At 39.3% G+C, this 17078-nt stretch overlaps 1 protein-coding gene and 1 long non-coding RNA gene across 10 annotated transcripts in view; one reads left to right on the plus strand and one right to left on the minus strand.

The window, feature by feature from the left end:
- Window positions 1-17078, plus strand: part of DNM3 (dynamin 3) — a 575498-nt gene that overhangs the window by 504887 nt on the left and 53533 nt on the right. The gene's annotated exons all lie outside the window — the stretch shown is intronic.
- LOC131496609 (uncharacterized) lies at window positions 1099-17044 on the minus strand. The gene is made up of 3 exons (XR_009254569.1): window positions 16924-17044; window positions 12193-12358; window positions 1099-1549 (listed from the first exon to the last, which is right to left on the minus strand). It is a non-coding gene; the product is annotated as an uncharacterized LOC131496609 (long non-coding RNA).

Consider the following 17078-nt stretch of genomic DNA (forward strand, 5'->3'; position numbering starts at 1 on the left):
TCTTTTACACAAGACACAATTCATAAGATCTTTTTATATCAGCGGGGAACTCTTCCATCTGCATATCCATGGAACTTGCCAGCTGTTAACAGCATAGCATAACACTGCTGAACAGTTCAGGATGCAGGGATAAGGAATATCATTCTCCCATTCCCAACTGAAACAACATCAGCAAATGCAGGCAAGCTAAATAGAATTCTCCAAAATGGAGCCTGTCTGAAATTCCAAGTCTCCCAGAGACAAAAGTACTATTCACCTCTTCTTCCTTCTTATGGCTGAAATTCATTTGCATCCACTGATGTCCTTTAAAATATTACCCTCCTGGGACAGTCCGAACCCCCTGTAGAATACTTATAAACATTCAGTTGCTTCTGATCAGACGTATGTAGTTTGTAGTTTGAGTCCTCTGACTCATATTTGAAAATACCAGGAAAGAAAAATCACTGCCACAAATTTAGCAGATGTTTACCATCTAGATTCTCTTGGTTTCGGGGACTTCTTGCAGCAGTTTTAAAATTTTCTGTATCTACTTTATGCTTTAAAGGTCATAATTTCTGAAGCCTGGCTCTTATCTGGCCCTTTAGAATGATGAATATAGAATTTCTTGTGCCCAAAGAAAATGCAAAATAAGAACCAACAAGTTCCAAAATTTAGCGACAGAGTAATTAATTGATGGCTTTCTCCAAATATCTGTTAAAATATTAATATAATAAATCATAGGATTTTTTTTAAATAAAATTATTTAGCAACAAGAATTTAGCACTTTCAAAGCAGCCACATGGGCTGTTGCCCAGAACTCCCTTAAAGATTGCTTTGCTGAGGCTGTTCGACATCTGTCAGCGTTTTCAGCATAAACCATCGGCTCAAAAAAATTCTTCAGGCTGAAACTTGATATATCAGGTCTCAGCTCAGGAGTTTTTATGTGTATTCAGGAAAATAACTTCAGCTGTTTTTAGGTTAGAGCTATAGAAAAAAATGTAACATCAAGACACACAATTAGTTTAGACATAAGTAAAAAGAAAATGGACGTCTACCAACTAAAAATCAATGGAAAACATCCAAACCATTTGATAGCTGTGAAGTTTTCTTTACACCGTATTGCTGAAACAGGATGTCTTTATTGGAGCTATAGTGACCACATTCTTAGTAGGATAGTGTATGGAACTCTGCCCAACTTTAATTCCAGAGGTCAGAATGTGCCCACCTCTTGGCAGCTGAGGATGAATGGCTTAAGTGACAAATTCCAGTCGTTCAGCTTTCCAGATCATTGTACAGCCAGAGACTAACACAATAAACAGCATTTGCCAAAAGGCATCGTGATCCACTGGTGGGTTGTGGTTTTGCACAGCTTCGACATACATTATCTTGACGTCTAAAATTACTTCTCAGAGTACAGCTGTGTATGTGATACTGGACTTCATTCCACTGGATGATCCCATGTAGTCTAGTTACAAGAATGCACTTTTGAACCGAAAACTGTCACTACAAATCTCACTGAGAGTGCAAGAATTCATGAAGAGTCCCAGTTTACTGGTTTGTAAGGATTTGCCTATGAAGGTACAGAGACAGTGTCTGAAAATTGTTATTGCATTCAAAATGAAAAAGTCATTTTAATGAGTGAATTACTGATTTTTTTATGTGAATGTTAATTGGAAATCGAAAGGCAGGGAATGAGCAGGCCGTTAGCATACCAGTCCTCTGTACCAGTATCTCTGTTGTAGAACTTCTTTGAACTAAACATTTCCTAAATCACTATAGCATTCCTGAGGGTTACCTCAGGGGAGAAAAAAAACACCTCAAAAACATATAAACGATTAAAACTGAACTAAAATGGAACCATGTTTTACAAATGTATATCCATGTGGCCCCCCGACCTAGTCCCAGAGTCCTCTGTTCCAATAGGATTTTCTTCCCCATAGAGATGGGGAAATGCCCCAGTTTTTCTGATTGATCTGTGCCGATCACACTGAACTTAGAGCTTTGAAAACTGACTTTCTATCTACCTCTTCAACTTATATTGTATGGCCTTGGAAAAAATCATGCATCTGTTTTGACTCTTGGTTTCTGAAAAAGGAAATAAGTCTAAGTAAGTCTGTCTATGTGAAAACTCAAAACCTTGGGGTGCCTGGGCGGCTTACTCGGTTAAGTGTCCAACTCTTGCTTTCAGCTCAGGTCATGATCTCAGGGTTGCAAGATTAAGCCTCATGTCAGGCTTTGTGCTGAGTGTGGAGCCTGCTTAGGATTCTCTCTCTCTCTTCTCTCTCTCAAAAAAAAAAAAAAACTCAAAACCAATTATATAAGTAAAACAATTTGAAAATTGTATACCTCTACTCTATACAAAGTATATATTCATATTAATAGGAATAGTACACAGGATTGTTGCTAGCATCAAATGAATCTAGGGGTCTAAAGTACTTGGAACTCAAGTAAAATTTGGCAAAAAAAAAAAATTGGTGGTTAGGATGTAAATTCCTCTGAGTATCAACCTCTGATTCCACTTATTCATGGTTTACAAAGTGTTTTGCAAGGCTCAGTAGCTATTCTGAATAGCTAATAATAGTGTCAGCACATCGTAGTACTTAATGTATAGTGTGTCGATGGGTGTGTGTGTGTCTGTCTGTGGGATATAAATGTTTTGCTATAGAATATTTTGAAGTAAAAGAAAAGACTTAGCACCAGAGTTCTCAAATCTTTATAATTCTAAATTGTTCTAAGCTTAGGAAAGGATCTTTTTTACAGGCATGTGGACTTTGATTTCAGCAGTTTTTAGACTAGCTGTCTTGACTTCAAAACATCTAGAAATTTTGAGGACAGTGTGAGAAGTGCTCTTTTAAATTTCTAATTGAGCGCACTAGAAAGATGAGAAAACACTGTGGTGGCCAAAATAAAGAGGGAAGAGGAAAGTAGAGGGTTAAGACTATGGTGAGGCCACAGCTGCCCTTGGGGTGTTTGCCATCACTGTACTCAAGAGCTTTTGGGTTTACACAGTCGTATGGGGATAGGGGAAAAGATGTCAGCCAGAACAAGTTGGAAAATTGAAACCAAGGCTTCTGCAGTAAGCAGGACCCTCCAAGATATACCCCTGCTAGAAGAATCTATCTGCCAGGAATGGAAGAAAACAAAGTTATTTATCTCACCCTAAATTCTGGGTAAACAAACATCTTTGAGAATCCATTGTTAGAGAATCCATATGATTTGGGGGTCAAGTTTGTACCACTTAAGTGGTCAAGCAGAATGAAAACTGAGATATTAACGTAAAGTGGCCCTGGGTGGAAGCCATTCTGGGAGCCCACAGAAACATAAATACTCTCTGAAGGTACACAGCCTCACACCAGTCCTAATAGGATTCACACAAATAAAGCCCAGTTGAACCTAAATACACAATCCAGCATTTAAAAGTACTCAGAAGGAAGGAAGGAAGGAAGGAAGGAAGGAAGGAAGGAAGGAAGGAAGGAAGGAAGGGAGGAAGAAAAAGAAGGGAAGAAAAGAAAAGAAAAAAGACAAGACAAAAGAGAAAAAGAAACCATCATGAGTGAGTCAAGAGAATAACAAACTGGAGTGCCTGGGTGGCCTAGTCGGTTAAGTGTTTGACTTCAGCTCAGGTAATAATCTCACGTTTCATGAGTTCAAGCCCCACATTAGGCTCTGTGCTGAAGCATGGAGCCTGAGATTCTCTCTCCCTCCCTCTCTCCCTCCCTCTCCCTCCCTCTCCCTCCCTCTCCCTCTCCCTCCCTCCCTTTCCTTCTCCCTCTCCCTCTCCCTCTCCCTCTCCCTCTCTGCCCCTCCTATGCTCTTTCTCAAAATAAATAAACTTTAAAAAATCTATTAAAATAAGAGAGAATAACAAACAATAGAAAAGAGTTTGGATTATGTTTAAATAGAGCAAATCACAAACTTGAGGAAAGAACAAATTTTAACGTTTATTTATTTTTGAGACAGAGACAGAGCATGAACAGGGAAGGGTCAGAGAGAGAGGGAGACACAGAATCTGAAACAGGCTCCAGGCTCTGAGCTGTCAGCACAGAGCCCAACGCGGGGCTCGAACTCACAGACCGTGAGATCATGACCTGAGCTGAAGTCGGACGCTTAACCAACAAGCCACACAGGTGCCCCAGAACAAATTTTAAAAAAAGACAATGTAGGGGCGCTTGGGTGGCTCAGTTGGTTAAGCATCTGCTCTCGGCTCAGGTCATGATCTCGTGGTCTGGGAGTTCGAGCCCCGCGTCGGGCTCTGTGCTAACAGCTCAGAGCCTGGAGCCTGTTTCAAATTCTGTGTCTCCCTCTCTCTATGACCCTCCCTGTTCATGCTCTCTCTCTGTCTCAAAAATAAATAAAATGTTTAAAAAATTTTTAAAAAAAGACAATGTATATTTTTTGAAGAACCAAATAGAACTTTTAGAAATGAAAAATGGTGATTGAAGTTAAAACTTCACAAATAGATTAAACAGCTCAAGAGAGACTAAGTGAAATAGATTGTATACAGTAGCATGCTGATAAATGTTTAATAATTATTTCTCCAGGGAAGTAGAAAAAAGTCCCTGTAATTTAACATTGCCAATTTCTATTCTGTGTCTACTCCTACAATGGCCAATTTAAATCACCAGTGTGATGACAGTGAATGCAGAATTGGGAATAGATGCTGTCAATTGGTTCCCATATGCTGGCACATGCTAGTTCCTACACACGACTGGCTGCATAACTGAATAAATCGCCCAGAATGCAGCATAGAGAGACAGAGAGATAGGAAAGATATGAGACATGAAAGATAGCATGAGAAAGTCTAACACATGTTTAATCGTCATTCTACAAGAGAATGGGAGAGTAACTAAAATTTTTCCAAAATTGATATAAGTCGTGAATTCTAAGATCTAGGAAAACCACAGATAACATACAGCTATACATTGTAATGAAACTGCCAAACACCAAAGACAAAGAGACGATCTTAAAAGCATCCAGAGAAAAAGGAGAGATAAACTTCCAGGGAACAAAAATTAAGGCTTCTTAAGAGCAACAATGGAAACCAGAAATACTGGAATAATTTTCAAAGTATAGAGAGAAGAATATTGTTAACCTAGAATTGAATAACCTAATTAAAGCATTATTTTAAAGTGAGGGTATAATAAAGACATTTTAAACAACAAAACAGCATTTACCACCAACAGATGCACACGAAAAGAACTTCTTAAGGAAGTATTTTAGGAAGAAGGATAATGATCCATAAGAAATATGGACAAAATGGGGTGCCTGGGTGACTCAGTCAGTTAAGTGTCCAACTCTTGATTTCAGCTCAGATCATGATCTCACGATTCATGGATTCTAGCCCTGTGTTGGGTTCTGTACTGATGGTGTGGAACCTGTTTGGTATTCTCTCTCCCTCCCTTTCTCTACTTGGGATTCTCTCCTCTGTCTCTGCCCTTCCCCTACTCACTCGCTCACAGATACTTTCTCTCTGTCAAAAATAACTAATTGTTAAAAAAAAGAAAATATGGACAAAGAAATGGATAAACATTTAGGTAAATCTAAGCCAACATGAAAACAACAATAATAATAATGTCTGGTAATTAAAAGCCATGTGAATAGTGAGTTTTATTTCCCCACAAAACTAAACAGTTTATTATGTACTTAATTATATTACCACTTAGTTTTAATTGTCTTTTGTTCACCTGTGCCTTGTAAAACAATCAGAAAAACAATGTTAAAGCACTTTAGTAACAGATTTACTTGTTTTAGTCCAAATTATACCGTGGTAAGCATAACAAAAGTTGGGGTGGGTTTTTAGTTTACAATGAAATATCCATAAGTATCTCTAAGAAGAAAACACACTCCTCTGTGCACGTCCTCTACTCTCACACAACTCTGCTGCACATCACTGCATCTGAAACTAGATGTGTGCATTTTCCACCCATTAAGCAATTCTGTGACACCAGATTGGTCCTACAATTTAACTCAATTCTGACACTATCTACCAGAAGATGGCACGTCAGACCTCACAGATTAAGGGTTCGGTTCCCTAAGAGTGCTCCACTCTCTCACCCAACTTCAGACACCAATCAAAAGTTCAGGTTGTCACCTGTGCTTCTGACCAACCTGCCAAATAATTCAGAAGTCCCTACAACCCCCTGTTATGGTTTGATAATTTGCTAGGGCAGCTCAGATAACTCAGAAAACAGTTTACTTACTAGATTAGTGGTTTACTATAAAAGGACTTAACTCAGGAGTAGCCAGATGGAAGACATGCACAGGGCAAGGTATGTGGGAGGACACCAAGTGTCCTTGCCCTCTCTGGGCATGCCCCTTTCCCAGTACCTGCACGTATTCACCAACCTGGAAAGTCTCCAAACCCCACCCCCTTTTTTTATGGAGGTTTCATTACAGAGGCACAATTGATTAAATCATTGGCCGTTGGCTATTGGCGATGAACGCAATCTCCAGCACCCCCCCGCTTCCCCAGAGGTGAGGGGGATGAAGCTGAAAGTTCCAACCCTGTAATCAATCACGGTTGGTTCCACTGGTAACCAGCCCCCATCCTTAGGTGCTTTCCAAAAGCCTCCTCATTAATATAAACACAGGTGTGGTTGAAAGGGGCTTGTTGTCAATAACAAAGGACACTTTTGTGTCTAACTCTTATCCCTTAGAAAATTCTAAGGGTTTTGGGAGCTCTGTGCCAAGAACAAGACCAAGACCAAACGTATATTTTTATTATAAATCACAATTTCACAATACTTCCGATTTCAAAAAATATATATCTTGTTGATCCTGAGCATTCAGTTATGTGAGTTCTATTATTTACCAGAGATTTCCAATTTAGGGTGAAGTGGGAAAGACATATTTTATTGCAGTTTATAGTTGTGAAAATTTTATCCCCCAAAACACTGGAAGTTCAGAGCCTTTGTTTCTCCCAACCCACATGGTGGTGACTTTTTACCACTAGGAGACTTATGGACTCACTCTGACTGACAAGCAAAGGTAGAATTATTTTATACTATTAAAAAAATTTTTTTTCAATGTTTGTTTATTTTTGAGAGAGAGGAGACAGAGCATGAGTGGAGAGGGGCAGAGAGAGAGAGGGAGACACAGAATCTGAAGCAGGCTCCAGACTCCAAGCTGTAAGAATAGAGCCCAAAGTGGGGCTTGAACTCATGGACTGCGAGATCATGACCTGAACTGAAATCGGACGCTTAACCGACTAAGCCACCCAGGCACCCCTATCCTATTTTTCCCATTAAAGGAACTGACAGCTTCTTGGAGAAATTCAGGACTAGAGAAAGTACAAAAAGACCGCAGGATACCTTATGTTGTCAGAAAGTAAAGAAGTACTCAAAAAATGATGGGAACATATTTAAGGATACAGGAGACAACTTGAGGGAGGCTTCTAGTGACTAAATCTGGGACAATGTCGGCAACAAAAATTATGACCGTAATGGATTATAACCCATAGAATAAAATAAGAAACTATACTTCTGTAAATCAGTAACTGAGTGACTAAATGAAGAAGGGAAAGCTCTTCCTTACGTATAATTCCAAGTGATACTATCAGAAGAGAAGCTAGAAAATCCCCATTTGCAAAACACCGTAGTAGTAATTGTTTCTCTCAAGACTCATCAATGGATGCTAACATTAGTAGATGAAAGTATGATGAGAAACAGCATAGTTACATACTCTCGAAGTAGCATGCAAATAATACTTCTTAATTCTAGAAAGGAAAAGAATGGAAATGTTACAAGGGAGAAACCTGGTATACACCATCTTAACCATCACTAGCAACAGGACAGACTGATATCACGTGTCTCCTGATGTAATGCATTGAGAAGGATACATCATTTATGTGGCTTTAGTAGGGAAAAAAATGCATAACCTAAGTTTAATTATGAGGAAACATCAGATAAACTCGAACTGAGAGACCCCATAAAATAACTGGCCAATACTTCTCAAAATTTCCTGACTGACCATGATTGTGTGGTTTCAGACGATGTTAACGTTTAAGGAATCTGGGTCAAGAGTATACAGGAATTCTTTGTATTAGTTTTGCAACCTTTTTGTAAAACAAGTTCTTTCAAGATGAAATTTATTTTAAAAAATCAAAGATAGGGTTGTGATAGTTTTCCTAGGCCTCTCCATCCTCCCTCATTCTCAGAAAGGCCATTTATTAGTTACCTCCTCTGTCCAGAGATATCAGTGTATGGCTTCAGTAGAAGAGGGCCAAGTGCAAGGGTTAAAAGGAAGGAAACAGTTGGAGTCTGAAGCACAAGGTCCCTACTGTGTTGAATCCATGTAGTAGAGGCTATTAAAGTGCCTCCCTCCCACCCCCTCTCCCTCTACCTCCATACTCCACTCCCCAGACTGCTTTTAATCCTATTGGGAGGATATACAGGGAGAAAGGAAGAAAAAATAATGAATGGCTGTATTCCTTGGCACATGAAGAACAGTTTCCCTTTCGGGGTTTCAAGAATAAAAAATGAGAGGCTTTAAATCTTGCTAACTTGTGCAAGAATGCGTGTGTGTGTGTGTGTGTGTGTGTGTGTGTGTGTGTGTGTAGGTAAAATGTAAACTACCACTGTGGAAAGGATAATGCTGATTTTCAAAATCTACCCAAGCAAAGGAAAGCGTCATTCCAGAATAAGGTATGTTAGAGGCCAGTGGGAAAAAAGACAGCAGATGATTTTGTTTAGCATGGGGTGAATTAGGAAATACCCTTTTCATAGCTAACTGAAGAGATGAGCTGTTGTTGCCAAGATGTGTTTATCAAATGTCTAGGCTATCTCACAGGATGTGAGAGCTGGTTTAGCTGCGTAAAATAGTTCTGTATTTTTATTTTAGCCAAGGCTCTCAGTCAGCTCCCTCCCCACCAAAGTGAAAAGGCGCAGCGGCAGCAGCGAGGAGGACAACAACAAAACCTGATTGAATGTTGGCAGGAAGCCTGTTGCAATCCAGCCTTGCTTTTTAAAAGGAATCTCTCTCAGTTTGATGCGTCTTGTCTCACCAGTGAGCTGCAGACTTCTTTTCTTAAGATAGATTGGAGTGAAAAAAAGAGTATTGCCATTGGTAATTCCTTCTACTTCAAAAAAACAAAAACAAAAAACAAAAACAGAAAATGAGTGGGCAGAACATCCATGCTGTTGTTGACTCCCTCCCGGGAGCAACAGGCTATGGAAATGGTGCAAGGAAAAGCCACAGATAGAGCAGTAGGGTGTGAATTCAGACCACATGCCTCACTACTGATGCTGCTTTCTGGAGCGGTTTTGTTTTCGGTAAGCTGGCCTCCTTCCGGTTGATCCCTTGACATGCTGGGATTGCACCAGGTCGCCCCTCTGTGACTCAGACAGGGAAGAGGGCATCGCCGAATTTACATTAAAAATAAGATACGTGTCTGGACACCCCACCCCCCACCCCGACACACACTTCATCAGCATCAAGTTGTGCCGTTCCCTCTGTAAGTGATGGGCACTGCTGGCAGTCGGTGTTGTTTTTGGCTTGAGGCCTTACAGACCGGCCAGCCGTTGTGTAAGCACGGTCTGTCTGAATTGCTCTGGGGCTAACTGCCTTCTTAGAAGTTCTCTTGCTGCTCATTATTCTGCCGGCAAGACATTACATTTATTAATTTAAATTCCTCCATCTATGTTTTCTGTACTAGAAGATAATGAACTATAGAGAATTCTAGCTCTGTAAATCTTCAAGATTCTTTTGGTCTTCATTTCTATAATTTGGGATTGGGGTTTTAAACCAGTGTAGAACTTGTAAATTTGCTAAATTTAAACCAGAATTTGGGGGTGGGGTTAATAACTAAACTATTCTGCTAATGCTGTTTTTAAAACTTCTGGTGTGTGTGCCTTTTTATTTTTTGCTCATCATATGGTCTATTCAGAAAATTAAAAAAAAAAAAACACTAAGTAGCTCTTGGCAGAAGGTCAAAACCAGCATTGCAGGGAAGGTATTTAAAAGTCTTTTAAGTGTGGCTATTTGTATAAGCAATAACTGAACATTTCTTATGACTAGGGAGTACTATTTTCACAGTCTTTCATGGAAATATTTCTAGATGATTTCTGTGGCTCTTTTCCTTGAGCTCATTTATTTGCTTTTGCTTCAGAACAGAGCATTTTAATGAGCAGTTTTATGAGCCTAACCTGCGTTCTGCAAGCTTTACATGACTGGATTCCTGTTACACATAACCTTTGCCCTATTTTCCATTAAAACACAAAACTTTCCTTTAATCAACTTCGTACTAAGACCTTGGAGGAAAAAAATGCAACAGATAGTTTGGTTTACTATTCGGCCCACTAAAATTAATATGTTTTTTAAATACTTGTTGTTTCCTTATAGTTCCAAAAATTACACATATTAATATTTTAACCACAAATTCCTTTATTTTCTAAGGTGCTTATTTCCTAAGCATCTTAGGTAAATAACTCAGTTAGCTGTCTTTAAAATCCGTTGAGGCAAGTACAAAGACAAGATGAGCCCCAAATCACTCTGGAAATAGGAATTTTTAAGAAATGCATAGTTTTCTCAGTCCTACATATAACTGCCAGTGTCGGGAGCTTCCTTCTCATGGCAAAGCTGAACGACCATCTGATGCGTGCCGGTTCCTTCTCTTTGTGTTTTAACTCAAATGTAGAACAACTACTTTCCATTTTATACATCATATCCTAGATCCGTTTGTATGGAACAGTTTTCTTTTCTCTAACCGGAAAAATCCACATTTGTTGAATTTTTCTTTCTTTTCCAGTGATTTAATCAGTATTATTGATATCTGCTAAACATTCAAGTTCTCCCTTTCATTTGAGCAGTGGTGCCCCAAACAGGATGCAGAGCCCCTGGAAGGGTCTAGGGGGTTCTGAGAACAATGGAGCCATTGTTGTGTGGCACACTCAGCTCCCCTCTTGGTCACGCATTCCAGCCATGTTTGTCTTTTAAAACTATACTTCGGATTTAAGGTAGTCTGTGGTTCCTTATAACACCTAGCTCTTTTTCTGCCCTGCTTACTTCAGCCAATCTGTCCTCATCTTATAATCCTGTTTACTTTTTCTTTTTAGGACAAGGAGGGCACTCTTTAAAACACAGTGAAGTAAGTTTAGGGAAAATGAAAGGAAATCTACTTCACACAGCAGGTTATAAACTTATGGAGCTCTTTGGTCCCAAAAGGTGGTGCTGGCAGGAAATGTAAATGAATTCAAAAACCTCTTAGCCAAATTTATGAATGAGAGCCATAAATGGCTACTAAGAAAACCAGGGCTAAGCCTGATTTCTACAGTTGGAGTCAGAGAGGTGCTCCAAGGCCTCCCACAGGAGGTCTCTTGTGATCAGCTGAAATGACTGACCTTGGGTCTGGCCAAGATGAGATTTCCTGAGCATCCTGTGTCCTCTCGGCACTTGTCTCTCCTCTGTCGCACTTGGCCTCAGAAAGACCCTGCAAGTCTGTTGTGGGGTAGGCAACTTTCTTTTTGAAATAACTTTTATTTTTGTAAAGTTTCTTTTACCGTTCAACCATCTGCCTACCACAGTGCCAATTATGACTGTCAGGGAATAATGACGTCTGTCCAGTGGAAACTAGCTGAGATCACATTTGGATCCTAAAACATAGATACTTTCTTTTATGTAAAGTCAGATCCTTCTTTTTCCTGGGAATTTTCAGACCTGAGACCATAAATAGCATTTTTACTTCATCCTGTACTCTATCCTCAGTAGAACCTTCATTCCCCTAACCCCTTCTGCTTTTCCCCATCTGTATCTCCTTACTGCAGGGTTGCTCACCTGGGGACACTTTTAAAAACACAGATGCTCCAGGCCTCAGCCCAGATCAATTAAATCACAGTCTCTGTGGGCCGGGCCCAGGCATCAGTATCCTTCAAAATCATACCAGGCTATTCTTGGCAACCGAACTGAGAACCTGACCTGACAGCTTGTGTTAGTTTCTTTCCTCAACCTGAACGCCGGCTCATCATCTCAGTGTCCTCTGAGGCATCATTGTGCCACACCCCCACCCTCCCATGTTAAATGTTTGTTACTGAATATGGTAACGCTCATAGGCATTGTGGACTGGCATTGTGGACTGGTCTTTATGCTGTCTTCTTTCTCTGTCCTTCCAACTATGAACTCCTACTAAAAGAAAATTTGCTGCAAAAACCTGGTCCTTGCAAATTTATGGTACCCAACATTTAAAGGAACTTTTCCTCCTCTTACCTCTTTTTGACTCACCTGGCACCTGCTCCAAATCCTATCTTCCCTTCACATCCATCCCTCACTTTCCTTCTAGGCAGGCATGTCGCCTCTTTCTCTGGGAGAGCACTGACGTGAACCGGATGAAGCTGCCAATACCCTTATCTTCATTCTTCCCCATTCTCTTCTTGGCCTTCCCTTAAGCCTTCAAGAAGAAAGATGCCGCTTTCATTTATCGAGCACTGTAGAATAGTAACTGCAGTGCATTAAAATACAGTGGAAAAAGCCTAGTAGAAAGCAATCAATAATATTCATGGGGAAAAATGTAAATTTTTAAGAAGAAGAAACATTTAAACAAGCTATGAATATGTAGGAAGGAGAGATCAATTTTAATTAATTTCTCTAGGGAAGGTTATATCACACAGGCGGTGACATATAGACCAGACCTTGAATAATAGAAAGATTTTAGCAGTCAGATTTTGGGCAAAAGGGCATTCACATTCAAGGGGCAGCATGGCCAAAGGCACCAGGTTGTGGCGTGCGTGGTTTGATCTGGAAATAGTGAATGGCTAGGTATAGCTGGAATATGATATAGGAGGAAGATCTTTCTAAATATTCCTCCTTTACCAATACACTAAATCTCATTTGCTTTTGACACCCACTAAAATCTCATGTACACAACTGCCTTCTCTGGTATCTTTCACCTTTTGTCTACTGGCTCCCTTTTTTAACTTCATGTTAAACACATGTCTTTCCTCCCCTATGAGAAACATTTTGTGACCAGGTACCTGGATATATACCATGCCATTTCTACCGTAGACCGTAATTGGCCTCCCTGCTTCCAGTCCTTCCCTCCTTACATAAATGTAGCCTGAAAACGGCCGCCATAGTAATCTTCCTAAAACACCATTTGATCATATCCTTTCTGGTGACATTGCATGCCCACCATGTCGCATCTCCTCTCTTCAGCCTAACTTGAACTCTCCACAACAGGCCACTCATTTCACAATTCAAATATGTCTCCTTCCACGCAACATGCTTTTACCATGCACTCCCAAATATTTCCCCAAATATATCAAGCTAATGTCTACCTCCATTCCTTTTGTTCCCCTTGCCTGCATGTCTTCTGGATGTCTGCATGTCCCAATACAACCAGGCCAAGTCTCACATGCTTTCTCTCTGTCTGGCTCCTGAAAATTCTAGAATAATCACTCTTTTCTTGGAAAACTGATTACACTAAGAGGCTTTATCCTAGCACTTAGCATTTATTGCATGCTGTGATTACGACACCTTGTGTCCTGCCTATTAATCTGTTCCTCCCCAAATAGATGGTAAACTTCTTAAGAGAACAAATTGTGTTGTGTTCCTCCCTTTAACTTCTCAGGGCACCTAGTACATTTCTCATCCTATATTATATGCTTAATATATAGCATAGATTAAGTGTAACAGTTATCTATTTAATAAACCAGTTTAGACCAAGATAAATATTCTACAAAGAGGACAACAGGAAATAGTGTTTATGCTGTGTATAAGGGGCTCATTTTCTACTCTACAATATTAGTATCTAGTCTGCATATCAATTTTGATGTAGTTGCCTCTCCCTAACTCAAAAAGAGTCACTTAAAAAGTAATAATTGAGTAGGAGTGCCTGAGTGGCTCAGTCAGTTAAGCATCCGACTTCAGCTCAGGTCATCATCTCATGACTCGTGAGTTCAAGCCCTGCATCAGACTCTATGCTGACAGCTCAGAGCCTGGAGCCTGTTTCTGATTCTATGTCTCCCTCTCTCTCTCTCCCCTCCCCCCACTCACACTCTGTCTCTCTCAAAAATAAATAAACATTAAAAAAACTTTTTAAAAAAGTAATAATTGAGTCTAGAGATCAAAGTACCACATTATAGGAAATACAGGGGGTAGAAGAACCCATGAAATGATATCCAGGTGGATTAAATATGTCAAATCCAAACCGGGAAGTTGAGTGGAATCTACAGGACAAATGACCTACTCCCGCTCCTCCCGCCTTTTTGAACAAAAACAATAGATTTCAAGCCAAAAAGAAAGAGAATGAGTTAGAGGAGAAACCTATAGATTAAAATAAACCTAAGAGATATATCTACCCCTCATAGTATATGGACTTATTTGGATTCCAGTTCCAACACATAAACTTTAAATCAGTTTTTTCAAAGACAGTTGGGGAAGTATACTGTGAACACCAAATACAGTTGGCCCTTGAACAAAGTGGGGCTTAGGGGAACCATGCACCCTGTGCAGTATAACTCTCGACTCCTTAGAAACTTAACTACTAATAACCTGTTGAGTAGAAGCCTTATCAATAGTATAAACCATCAATTAACACATATTTTGTATGTTCTGTGTATTATATACTTTATTCTTACAACAAAGTAAGGTAGAGAAAAGAAAATATTATTTATAAGGAAAAGAAAATACATTTACAGTATTCTGTACTGTGTTTATAAAAAAAATGTGTATAAATGGACCCACATGGTTCAAACCAGTGTTGTTCAAGGGTCAACTATGTTCGTAAAGTTAAGAAATGATTAATATTTTTCGGTGTGATAATAGTATTGTGGTTATGTTTTCTAAGGGTCCGTTTCTTTTAGGAATGCATACTGAAATATTTACAGATAAAATGACACGATGTTGGAGTTTACCTCAGAGTAGTTGGGGAATATAGAGGGAGCAAGGACAGCCATGTGGCTCATTGTTGAAGCTGAGTAATGAGCACCTAGAGGTTAATTTCTGTTATTCTCTTTACTTTCTCTACTTTTACATATATTTAAATTTTCCCAAATCAAAGGCTTAAAAAGTAGTCACTGATGTTAAATGATTCTTGTTAAATATTTTTTGTGTGTCAATAGTATTAAGGTTGTTTTTTGAAAAGGAGTCCTTGGGGCGCCTGGGTGGCTCAGTCGGTTAAGCGTCCGACTTCAGCTCAGGTCATGATCTCGCGGTCTGTGAGTTCAAGCCCCACGTCGGGCTCTGTGCTGACAGCTCAGAGCCTGGAGCCTGTTTCAGATTCTGTGTCTCCCTCTCTCTCTCTGACCCTCCCCCCTTCATGCTCTGTCTCTCTCTGTCTCAAAAATAAATAAACATTAAAAAAAAAAAAAAAAAAAAAGAAAAGGAGTCCTTATCTTTTAGAAATACCAACAGAAGGCCTGTCCGGGGGGTTCAGTCAGTTAAGCGTCCAACTTTGGCTCAGGTCATGATCTCAGGGTTCATGAGTTCAAGCCCGTGTTGGGCTCTATGCTGACAGCTCAGAACCTGGAGCCTGCTTCGGATTCTGTGTCTCCTTCTCTCTCTGCTCCTCCCCCACTCATGCTCTGTCTCTCTCTGCCTCTCAATAATAAATAAACATTTAAAATTTTTTTTTTGTTTTAATAAAAATAAATTTAAAAAATACTAACTGAAATATCAATGTGTGAAATGATAGAAATATATTCATAAGTTACTGTGGTTTTTAAAAAATATAGTAAACAAAAACACAAAATGTTTACATTGTCATTGAAAAAATTTCTTTTTTATTTATTTTTTTAAATTTTTTAATGTTTATTTATTTTTGAGAGAGAGAGAAACAGAGCATGAGTGGAGGAGGAGCAGAGAGGGAGACACAGAATCCGAAGCAGGCTCCAGGCTCTGAACTGTCAGTACAGACCCTGACGAGGGGCTTGAACCCGTGAACCGTGAGATCATGACCTGAGTCAAAGTCAGATGCTTAACTGACTTAGCCACCCAGGTGCCCCTTGAAAAAATTTCTTATCCCCAGGAACACATCCCTAAACCCCAAAAGTCAAGAAACAATAATCCTTTAGGTTATATAAGGCCTGTCCTGTTTTTACCTAAAGATTACCTATTTCCAAATAAAACTATGAGTTATGCATCCTGTAGATGAGTACATACAGAAGAGTAAAAACAACCAAACACTGGGTTGTGAGTACTCATAGTCCTTAAAGGTACAGGATTTGTCACAAGAGTAGTGGCTTTCAAAACCATTTGGTTTTTTTCCAGTTAACAGCAGCCCTCAATGGCTGTGCATTGAGACATGCATAAACAGTCCTACGGTTTTTAAAACCTTCAAGCTTTCCCCAATACCAGTTCATCCTTAGCCCTCTGACAAACTTTTCAATGAACCATGCATTATTAGCAAACTTATCTGATTTGGGGAAGAAGGAGATCTTGTCTCTGTGATTAAGATACTCATGAGCAACAAAATGATCATTAAGCTAATATCAGATCCCAGCTGAAGGTCTGGAAAATCTGTAAGTTAGAAGAATCCTTTGTGCAGGGAGAAGAATGACGTGTGCTACCAACACCATCGTCATTTCAGGTGGATTCCTGTAGAGCATATAGCTCTATCTTCTTGTCATCCTAAAGTCATAAATGTTCACTGAAGTTTGTCCTTATACTGACAATATCTCAGTCAAAATTAAAATTCTCTGTACAACCTATTAATGAGATCATTTTATGGTCTCTCAATATCTCATTTGATGCCAAGACCAAAGGAAAATACAAATCTGAACACTTACCTAGGAAACATAGGATTTATCAGGTAGCCATTCTGAGAATATGAATCTAATGTAAACATTTTTATCAGAATTAATCAGCAATATTGTTTTAGCAGTGGAATTGGAACTTAAGAATAAGATTGTTAAGTAATCATTCATAAAGTTTTTAAAAATAAACATGTATTTTTTTAGAACTTAAAAAACCATTTTATATAAAAGATATAATATCATGTTGCTACTCCGTACTTACACTGTCCAGGGCAATAGCCACTAGCTACAGATGGTTACTAAACCCTTGAAGCATGGATGGTCCATGTTGAGATGTGCTTTAAGTACCTATTTGATTTCAATACTCTGTACCAAAAAAAAAAAAAAAAAAAAAGAATGTATCACATCAGTGACTTT

This window comes from Neofelis nebulosa, chromosome 15, assembly GCF_028018385.1.
Source record: "Neofelis nebulosa isolate mNeoNeb1 chromosome 15, mNeoNeb1.pri, whole genome shotgun sequence".
Classification (NCBI taxonomy): domain Eukaryota; kingdom Metazoa; phylum Chordata; class Mammalia; order Carnivora; family Felidae; genus Neofelis; species Neofelis nebulosa.